This window comes from Engystomops pustulosus, chromosome 8, assembly GCF_040894005.1.
Source record: "Engystomops pustulosus chromosome 8, aEngPut4.maternal, whole genome shotgun sequence".
NCBI classification, from domain to species: Eukaryota; Metazoa; Chordata; class Amphibia; order Anura; family Leptodactylidae; genus Engystomops; species Engystomops pustulosus.
In genome coordinates this window covers 101,951,519-101,961,008 of record NC_092418.1, presented here as the reverse complement: position 1 = coordinate 101,961,008, position 9,490 = coordinate 101,951,519, and positions in this window count along the sequence as shown.

Sequence of the window (9,490 nt, the reverse complement as noted above, 5' to 3'; positions counted from 1 at the left end):
GGGCGGTAATTACCGGTGTAGGAAGGTGCTCGTTACCTGCGACGTCTCTGCAGTTTCGTGAGTTTTATTGTCTCTGTGAAAGTTTTCATCCATTTATAATATTAAAAAAAACAACGACCCCTCAGGTGAATGAAAGAAAAACTGGCGCAGACACTTGATAAATACATGAGCGTTTTTAAGCAGTCCGTCCAAAAATGCATGCGTTTTTGAAAACGCTTCCATTATTGACAGGTTCTACCAATTATCTTAATTAAAACTGATAAGTAGTAAAGCATTGCACCAGGTAAGTACTAGAGCAATGTACCAGGTAAGTAGTAAAACATTGCACTAGGTAAGTAGTAGAGCACTGCACCAGGTAAGTACTAGAGCAGTGCACCAGATATGTAGTAAAGCAGTGCACCAGTTAAGTAGTAAAGCAATGCACCAGGTAAGTACTAGAACAATGCACCTGGTAAGTAGTAGAGCACTGCACCAGGTAAGTACTAGAGCACTGCACCAGGTAAATACTGGAGCACTGCACCAGGTAAGTACTAGAGCAGTGCACCAGATATGTAGTAAAGCAGTGCACCAGTTAAGTAGTAAAGCAATGCACCAGGTAAGTACTAGAGCAATGCACCTGGTAAGTAGTAGAGTACTGCAACAGGTAAGTACTAGAGCAGTGCACCAGATATGTAGTAAAGCATTGCAGCAGGTAAGTACTAGAGCAATGCACCAAGTAAGTAGTAAAACATTGCACTGGGTAAGTAGTAAAGCATTGCACCAGGTAAGTACTAGAGCAATGCACCAGATAAGTAGTAAAGCATTGCACTGGGTAAGTAGTAGAGCACTGCACCAGGTAAGTACTAGAGCAATGCACCAGGTAAGTACTAGAGCACTGCACCAGATAAGTTGAAAAGCATTGCACAAGGTAAGTACTAGAGCACTGCAACAGGTAAGTACTAGAGCAGTGCACCAGATAAGTAGTAAAGCATTGCACTAGGTAAGTAGTAGAGCACTGCGTCAGGTAAGTACCAGAGCAGTGCACCACATAAGTAGTAAAGCATTGCAGCAGGTAAGTGCTAGAGCACTGCACCAGGTAAGTAGAAGAGCACTGCACTGGGCAAGTACTAGAGCAGAGCACCAGGTAAGTAGTAAAGCAGTGCACCAGATAAGTACTAGAGCAGTGCACCAGCTGTAGAGCCCTGTACTATTGGATATGTTTAGCAGCTGTAGTAGTAATATAGCAGATATAGATTTTGGGAGAAGCGATTTGTAGACCACGTGACCTCTGACCCCATGAACCTGCTGTGCCCCAAATATTATCCGAGACATTACACTTCACAAATATCATAGAAGAAAAAGAGTTGGTAATGAGTTTCTGTGCATGTGATGATCGTCCGCCTCCTGTAATTGACTATTTTGGGTTCTTCCATCTTTGTGGCACATCTGACTGTCAGAAAAGTTTCCTTTCATATTACAATCATTATTAATGATTTTAGAAGAAACCTCTAAACTTGATTAATTAGAATGTGAATCAGCCCAGCGCATTAATCATGTGAGGATACGCTGCATTACTGGAGCTTCAGAGCTGCGCAGCTCATCCAGTGTGTCCAGTGATGCCACCGGGGTGAGGGGGGGGGTCCAAAATGGGGTAAGCATAAAAATGAACAAAAATGAGGTCCGTTAGTATTGCCTGGTCTGCAATTGCAGCCAGTCTCAGGGTTTGTGGGTCCTAACAGCAGGACTGTGAAATATGGATTTATATTCCAGGATTGTAGCTCCTCTAAATCCACTAGGAGCATGTCCTCACACTCCGATTACACATCTCTCCAGGGACAATACATAACACTGGCTGCAGAGAGCACAGAGCACAGCAGTGTGAGGTCTGATTACACATCTCTCCAAGGATAATACATAACACTGCCTGCAGAGAGAACAGAGCACAGCAGTGTGAGGTCTGATTACACATCTCTCCAGGGACAATACATAACACTGGTTGCAGAGAGCACAGAGCACAGCAGTGTGAGGTCTGATTACACATCTCTCCAAGGATAATACATAACACTGGCTGCAGAGAGCACAGAGCACAGCAGTGTGAGGTCTGATTACACATCTCTCCAGGGATAATACATGACACTGGCTGCAGGGAGCACAGAGCACAGCAGTGTGAGTTATGATTACACATCTCTCCTAGGACAGTACATAACACTGGCTGCAGGGAGCACAGAGCACAGCAGTGTGAGGTCTGATTACACATCTCACTAGGGACAATATATTACACTGGCTGCAGAGAGCACAGAGCACAGCAGTGTGAGGTCTGATTACACATCTCTCCAGGGCTGCAGACACACCTGATAACAAGGGTCTGTAGTAAAGTTGCATTGCAGTCCCGGTCACTTATTATCCAAGTTTGCAATCAATAAACCTCGATCATTATGTCAGGACTTATCCTGTTGTCACCAACAATCAATAATTATTGCACTGTGTTAGGGGTTACGTAGCCTCGGATTAATTCAGGGGGGTAAGTGTTAATCAATCCCCCCCCCGCTCTGGGGGGTCTTCTGGGCTCCGTCAATCAACCTGATGGGCAGGGAGGACTGGGTGACCTGCAGAACATGACCTGCAGTGGTGACACATTGTATCCGCTCCCACTATAGACTCTTCCTGTCCGGATCAGTAATGGCGCAGAGCATCGCGGCTGCGGCCCAGGTATCGCTACCCTCTAACTCTGCCCCCATCTCCTGCTTCTAATTTTTGCTTTTCTAATTAATCACTTTATTTGGTGATTAGTCATCAGTATTAGAATCGCTGCATTTCTCAGCAGCTACTGAGAAGCTAATTACCGGTAATTAATGTTCAGACAGACTCCCTATATAGTGAACATACAATACAACGTCACATCAGCAGCAGCCGTACTGATAGGCATCCAGGGAATCAACATGTGCCTGGGGTGATGGATGTAATAAGTACATAAAATCTGAATGTCCTGTGACCACTAGGCATATACACATACAGATTATACACACATCACTAGTGGAATCTTTTCACGTAAAAATTATATAGCACCACTAGGGGGAGATCACTACATACACATTATACACCACCACTAGGGGGAGCTCACTACATACAGATTATACACCACCACTAGGGGGAGATCACTACATACAGATTATACACCACCACTAGGGGGAGATCACTACATACACATTATACACCACCACTAGGGGGAGCTCACTACATACAGATTATACACCACCACTAGGAGGAGATCACTACATACAGATTATACACCACCACTAGAGGGAGCTCACTACATACACATTATACACCACCACTAGGGGGAGCTCACTACATACAGATTACACACCACCACTAGGGGGAGATCACTACATACAGATTATACACCACCACTAGGGGGAGCTCACTACATACAGATTATACACCACCACTAGGGGGAGCTCACTACATACAGATTATACATCACCACTAGGGGGAGATCACTACATACAGATTATACATCACCACTAGGGGGAGATTACTAGACACAGATTATACAACACCACTAGGGGGAGCTCACTACATACATATTATACACCACCACTAGGAGGAGTTCTCTACATACATACACCACCACTAGGGGGAGATGACTACATACAGATTATACACCACCACTAGGGGGAGTTCACTACATACAGATTATACACCACCACTAGGAGGAGATCACTACATACAGAATATACACCACCACTAGGAGGAGCTCACTACATACAGATTATACATCACCACTAGGGGGAGATCACTAGACACAGATTATACACCACCACTAGGGGGAGCTCACTACATACATATTATACACCACCACTAGGAGGAGTTCTCTACATACATACACCACCACTAGGGGGAGATGACTACATACAGATTATACACCACCACTAGGGGGAGTTCACTACATACAGATTATACACCACCACTAGAGGGAGATGACTACATACAGATTATACACCACCACTAGCGGGAGATCACTACATACAGATTATACACCACCACTAGGGGGAGTCACTTCAAACAGATTATACAGTCACCACTAGGGGGAGATCACTACAGACTCATTATACACCACCACTAGGGGGAGCTCACTAAATACAGATTATACACCACCACTAGGGGGAGATCACTACATACAGATTATACACCACCACTAGGGGGAGATCACTACATACAGATTATACACCACCACTAGGGGGAGATCACTACATACAGATTATACACCACTAGGGGGAGCTCACAACATACAGATTATACACCACCACTAGGAGGAGCTCACTACATACAGATAATACATCACCACTAGGGGGAGATCACTAGACACAGATTATACACCACCACTAGGAGGAGCTCACTACATACAGATAATACATCACCACTAGGGGGAGATCACTAGACACAGATTATACACCACCACTAGGGGGAGTCACTTCATACAGATTATACAGTCACCACTAGGGGGAGATCACTACATACAGATTATGCACCACCACTAGGGGAGATTAGTAGATACATATTATACACCACCACTAGGGTGAGCTCACTACATACAGATTATACACCACCACTAGGGGGAGCTCACTACATACAGATTATACACCACCACTAAGGGGACCTCACTACATACAGTTTATACACCACCACTAGGGGGAGATCGCTACATACAGATTATACACCACCACTAGGAAGAGCTCACTACATACAGATTATACACCACCACTAGGGGGAGCTCAATACATACAGATTATACACCACCACTATGGGGAGCTCACTACATACAGATTATACACCACCACTAGGGGGAGCTCACTACATACAGATTATACACCACCACTAGGAAGAGCTCACTACATACAGATTATACACCACCACTAGGGGGAGCTCACTACATACAGATTATACACCACCACTAGGGTGAGCTCACTAAACACAGATTATACACCACCACTAGGGGGAGCTCACTACATACAGATTATACACCACCACTAAGGGGACCTCACTGCATACAGTTTATACACCACCACTAGGAGGAGATCGCTACGTACACTTTATACACCACCACTAGGGAGAGATCACTACAGACTGATTATACACCACTAGGGGGAGCTCACTACATACAGATTATACAACACTAGGGAGTGATCATTCAGACTGATTATACACCACTAGGGGGAGATCACTACATACAGATTATACACCACCACTAGGGGGAGATCACTACATACAGATTATACACCACTAGGGGGAGATCACTACATACAGATTATACACCACTAGGGGGAGATCACTACATACAGATTAAACACCACCACTAGGGGGGGCTCACTACATACAGATTATACATCCATCACTAGGAGGAGATCACTACATACAGATTATACACCACCACTAGGGGGAGTTCACTACATACAGATTATACACCACCACTAGAGGGAGATGACTACATACAGATTATACACCACCACTAGCGGGAGATCACTACATACAGATTATACAGTCACCACTAGCAGGAGATCACTACATACAGATTATGCACCACCACTAGGGGAAATTACTACATACAGATTATGCACCACCACTAGGGGAAATTACTACATACATATTATACACCACCACTAGGGTGAGCTCACTACATACAGATTATACACCACCACTAGGGGGAGCTCACTACATACAGATTATACACCACCACTAAGGGGACCTCACTACATACAGTTTATACACCACCACTAGGGGGAGATCGCTACATACAGATTATACACCACCACTAGGAAGAGCTCACTACATACAGATTATACACCACCACTAGGGGGCGCTCAATACATACAGATTATACACCACCACTAGGGGGAGCTCACTACATACAGATTATACACCACCACTAGGGGGAGCTCACTACATACAGATTATACACCACCACTAGGAAGAGCTCACTACATACAGATTATACACCACCACTAGGGGGAGCTCACTACATACAGATTATACACCACCACTAGGGTGAGCTCACTAAACACAGATTATACACCACCACTAGGGGGAGCTCACTACATACAGATTATACACCACCACTAAGGGGACCTCACTGCATACAGTTTATACACCACCACTAGGGGGAGATCGCTACGTACACTTTATACACCACCACTAGGGAGAGATCACTACAGACTGATTATACACCACTAGGGGGAGCTCACTACATACACATTATACACCACTAGGGAGTGATCATTCAGACTGATTATACACCACTAGGGGGAGATCACTACATACAGATTATACACCACCACTAGGGGCAGATCACTACATACAGATTATACACCACTAGGGGGAGATCACTACATACAGATTATACACCACTAGGGGGAGATCACTACATACAGATTATACACCACCACTAGGGGGAGCTCACTACATACAGATTATACATCCATCACTAGGAGGAGATCACTACATACAGATTATACACCACCACTAGGGGGAGTTCACTACATAAAGATTATACACCATCACTAAGGGGAGCTCACTACATACAGATTATACACCACCACTTGGGGGAGATCACTACATACAGATTATACACCACTAGGGGGAGATCACTACATACAGATTATACACCACCACTAGGGGGAGCTCACTACATACAGATTATACACCACCACTAGGGGGAGCTCACTACATACAGATTATGCATCCACCACTAGGAGGAGATCACTACATACAGATTATACACCACCACTAGGAGGAGATCACTACATACAGATTATACACCATCACTAAGGGGAGCTCACTACATACAGATTATACACCACCACTAGGGGGAGCTCACTAAATACAGATTAAACACCACCACTAGGGGGAGATCACTACATACAGATTATACATCACCACTAGGAGGAGATCACTACATACAGATTATACACCACTACTAGGAAGAGATCACTACATACAGATTATACACCACCACTAGGGGGAGATCACTACATACAGATTATACACCACCACTAGGGGAGATCACTACATACAGATTATACACCAGCACTAGGGGGGGCTCCTCACTACATACAGATTATACACCACCACTAGGGGGAGATCACTACATACACATTATACACCACCACTAGGGGGAGCTCACTAAATACAGATTATACACCACCACTAGGGGGAGATCCCTACATACAGATTATACATCACCACTAGGAGGAGATCACTACATACACATTATACACCACCACTAGGGGGAGCTCACTACATACAGATTATACATCACCACTAGGAGAAGATCACTACATACAGATAATACACCACCACTAGGGGGAGACCACTACATACAGATTATACACCACCACTAGGGGGAGTCACTACATACAGATTATACACCACCACTAGGAGGAGATCACTACATACAGATTATACACCACCACTAGGAGGAGATCACAACATACAGATTATACACCACCACTAGGGGGAGATCACTACATACAGATTATACACCACCACTAGGGGGAGATCACTACATACAGATTATACACCACCACTAGGGGGAGCTCACTACATACAGATTATACACCACCACTAGGGAGAGATCACTACATACAGATTATATACCACCACTAGGGGGAGATCACTACATACAGATTATACACCACCACTAGGGGAAGCTCACTACATACAGATTATACACCACCACTAGGGGGAGCTCACTACATACAGATTATACACCACCACTAGGGGGAGACCACTACATACAGATTATACACCACCACTAGGGGGAGCTCACTACATACAGATTATACACCACCACTAGGGTGAGCTCACTAAACACAGATTATACACCACCACTAGGGGGAGCTCACTACATACAGATTATACACCACCACTAAGGGGACCTCACTGCATACAGTTTATACACCACCACTAGGGGGAGATCGCTACGTACACTTTATACACCACCACTAGGGAGAGATCACTACAGACTGATTATACACCACTAGGGGGAGCTCACTACATACAGATTATACACCACTAGGGAGTGATCATTCAGACTGATTATACACCACTAGGGGGAGATCACTACATACAGATTATACACCACCACTAGGGGGAGATCACTACATACAGATTATACACCACTAGGGGGAGATAACTACATACAGATTATACACCACTAGGGGGAGATCACTACATACAGATTATACACCACCACTAGGGGGAGCTCACTACATACAGATTATACATCCATCACTAGGAGGAGATCACTACATACAGATTATACACCACCACTAGGGGGAGTTCACTACATAAAGATTATACACCATCACTAAGGGGAGCTCACTACATACAGATTATACACCACCACTTGGGGGAGATCACTACATACAGATTATACACCACTAGGGGGAGATCACTACATACAGATTATACACCACCACTAGGGGGAGCTCACTACATACAGATTATACACCACCACTAGGGGGAGCTCAATACATACAGATTATGCATCCACCACTAGGAGGAGATCGCTACATACAGATTATACACCACCACTAGGAGGAGATCACTACATACAGATTATACACCATCACTAAGGGGAGCTCACTACATACAGATTATACACCACCACTAGGGGGAGCTCAATAAATACAGATTATACACCACCACTAGGGGGAGATCACTACATACAGATTATACATCACCACTAGGAGGAGATCACTACATACAGATTATACACCACTACTAGGAAGAGATCGCTACATACAGATTATACACCACCACTAGGGGGAGATCACTACATACAGATTATACACCACCACTAGGGGAGATCACTACATACAGATTATACACCAGCACTAGGGGGGGCTCCTCACTACATACAGATTATACACCACCACTAGGGGGAGATCACTACATACAGATTATACACCACCACTAGGGGGAGATCACTACATACACATTATACACCACCACTAGGGGGAGATCACTACATACAGATTATACACCACCACTAAGGGGAGCTCACTACATACAGATTATACACCACCACTAGGGGGAGATCACTATATACAGATTATACACCAGCACTAGGGGGGGCTCCTCACTACATACAGATTATACACCACCACTAGGGGGAGAATACTACATACACATTATACACCACCACTAGGGGGAGCTCACTAAATACGGATTATACACCACCACTAGGGGGAGATCACTGCATACAGATTATACATCACCACTAGGAGGAGATCACTACATACACATTATACACCACCACTAGGGGGAGCTCACTACATACAGATTATACATCACCACTAGGAGAAGATCACTACATACAGATAATACACCACCACTAGGGGGAGACTACTACATACAGATTATACACCACCACTAGGGGGAGTCACTACATACAGATTATACACCACCACTAGGAGGAGATCACTACATACAGATTATACACCACCACTAG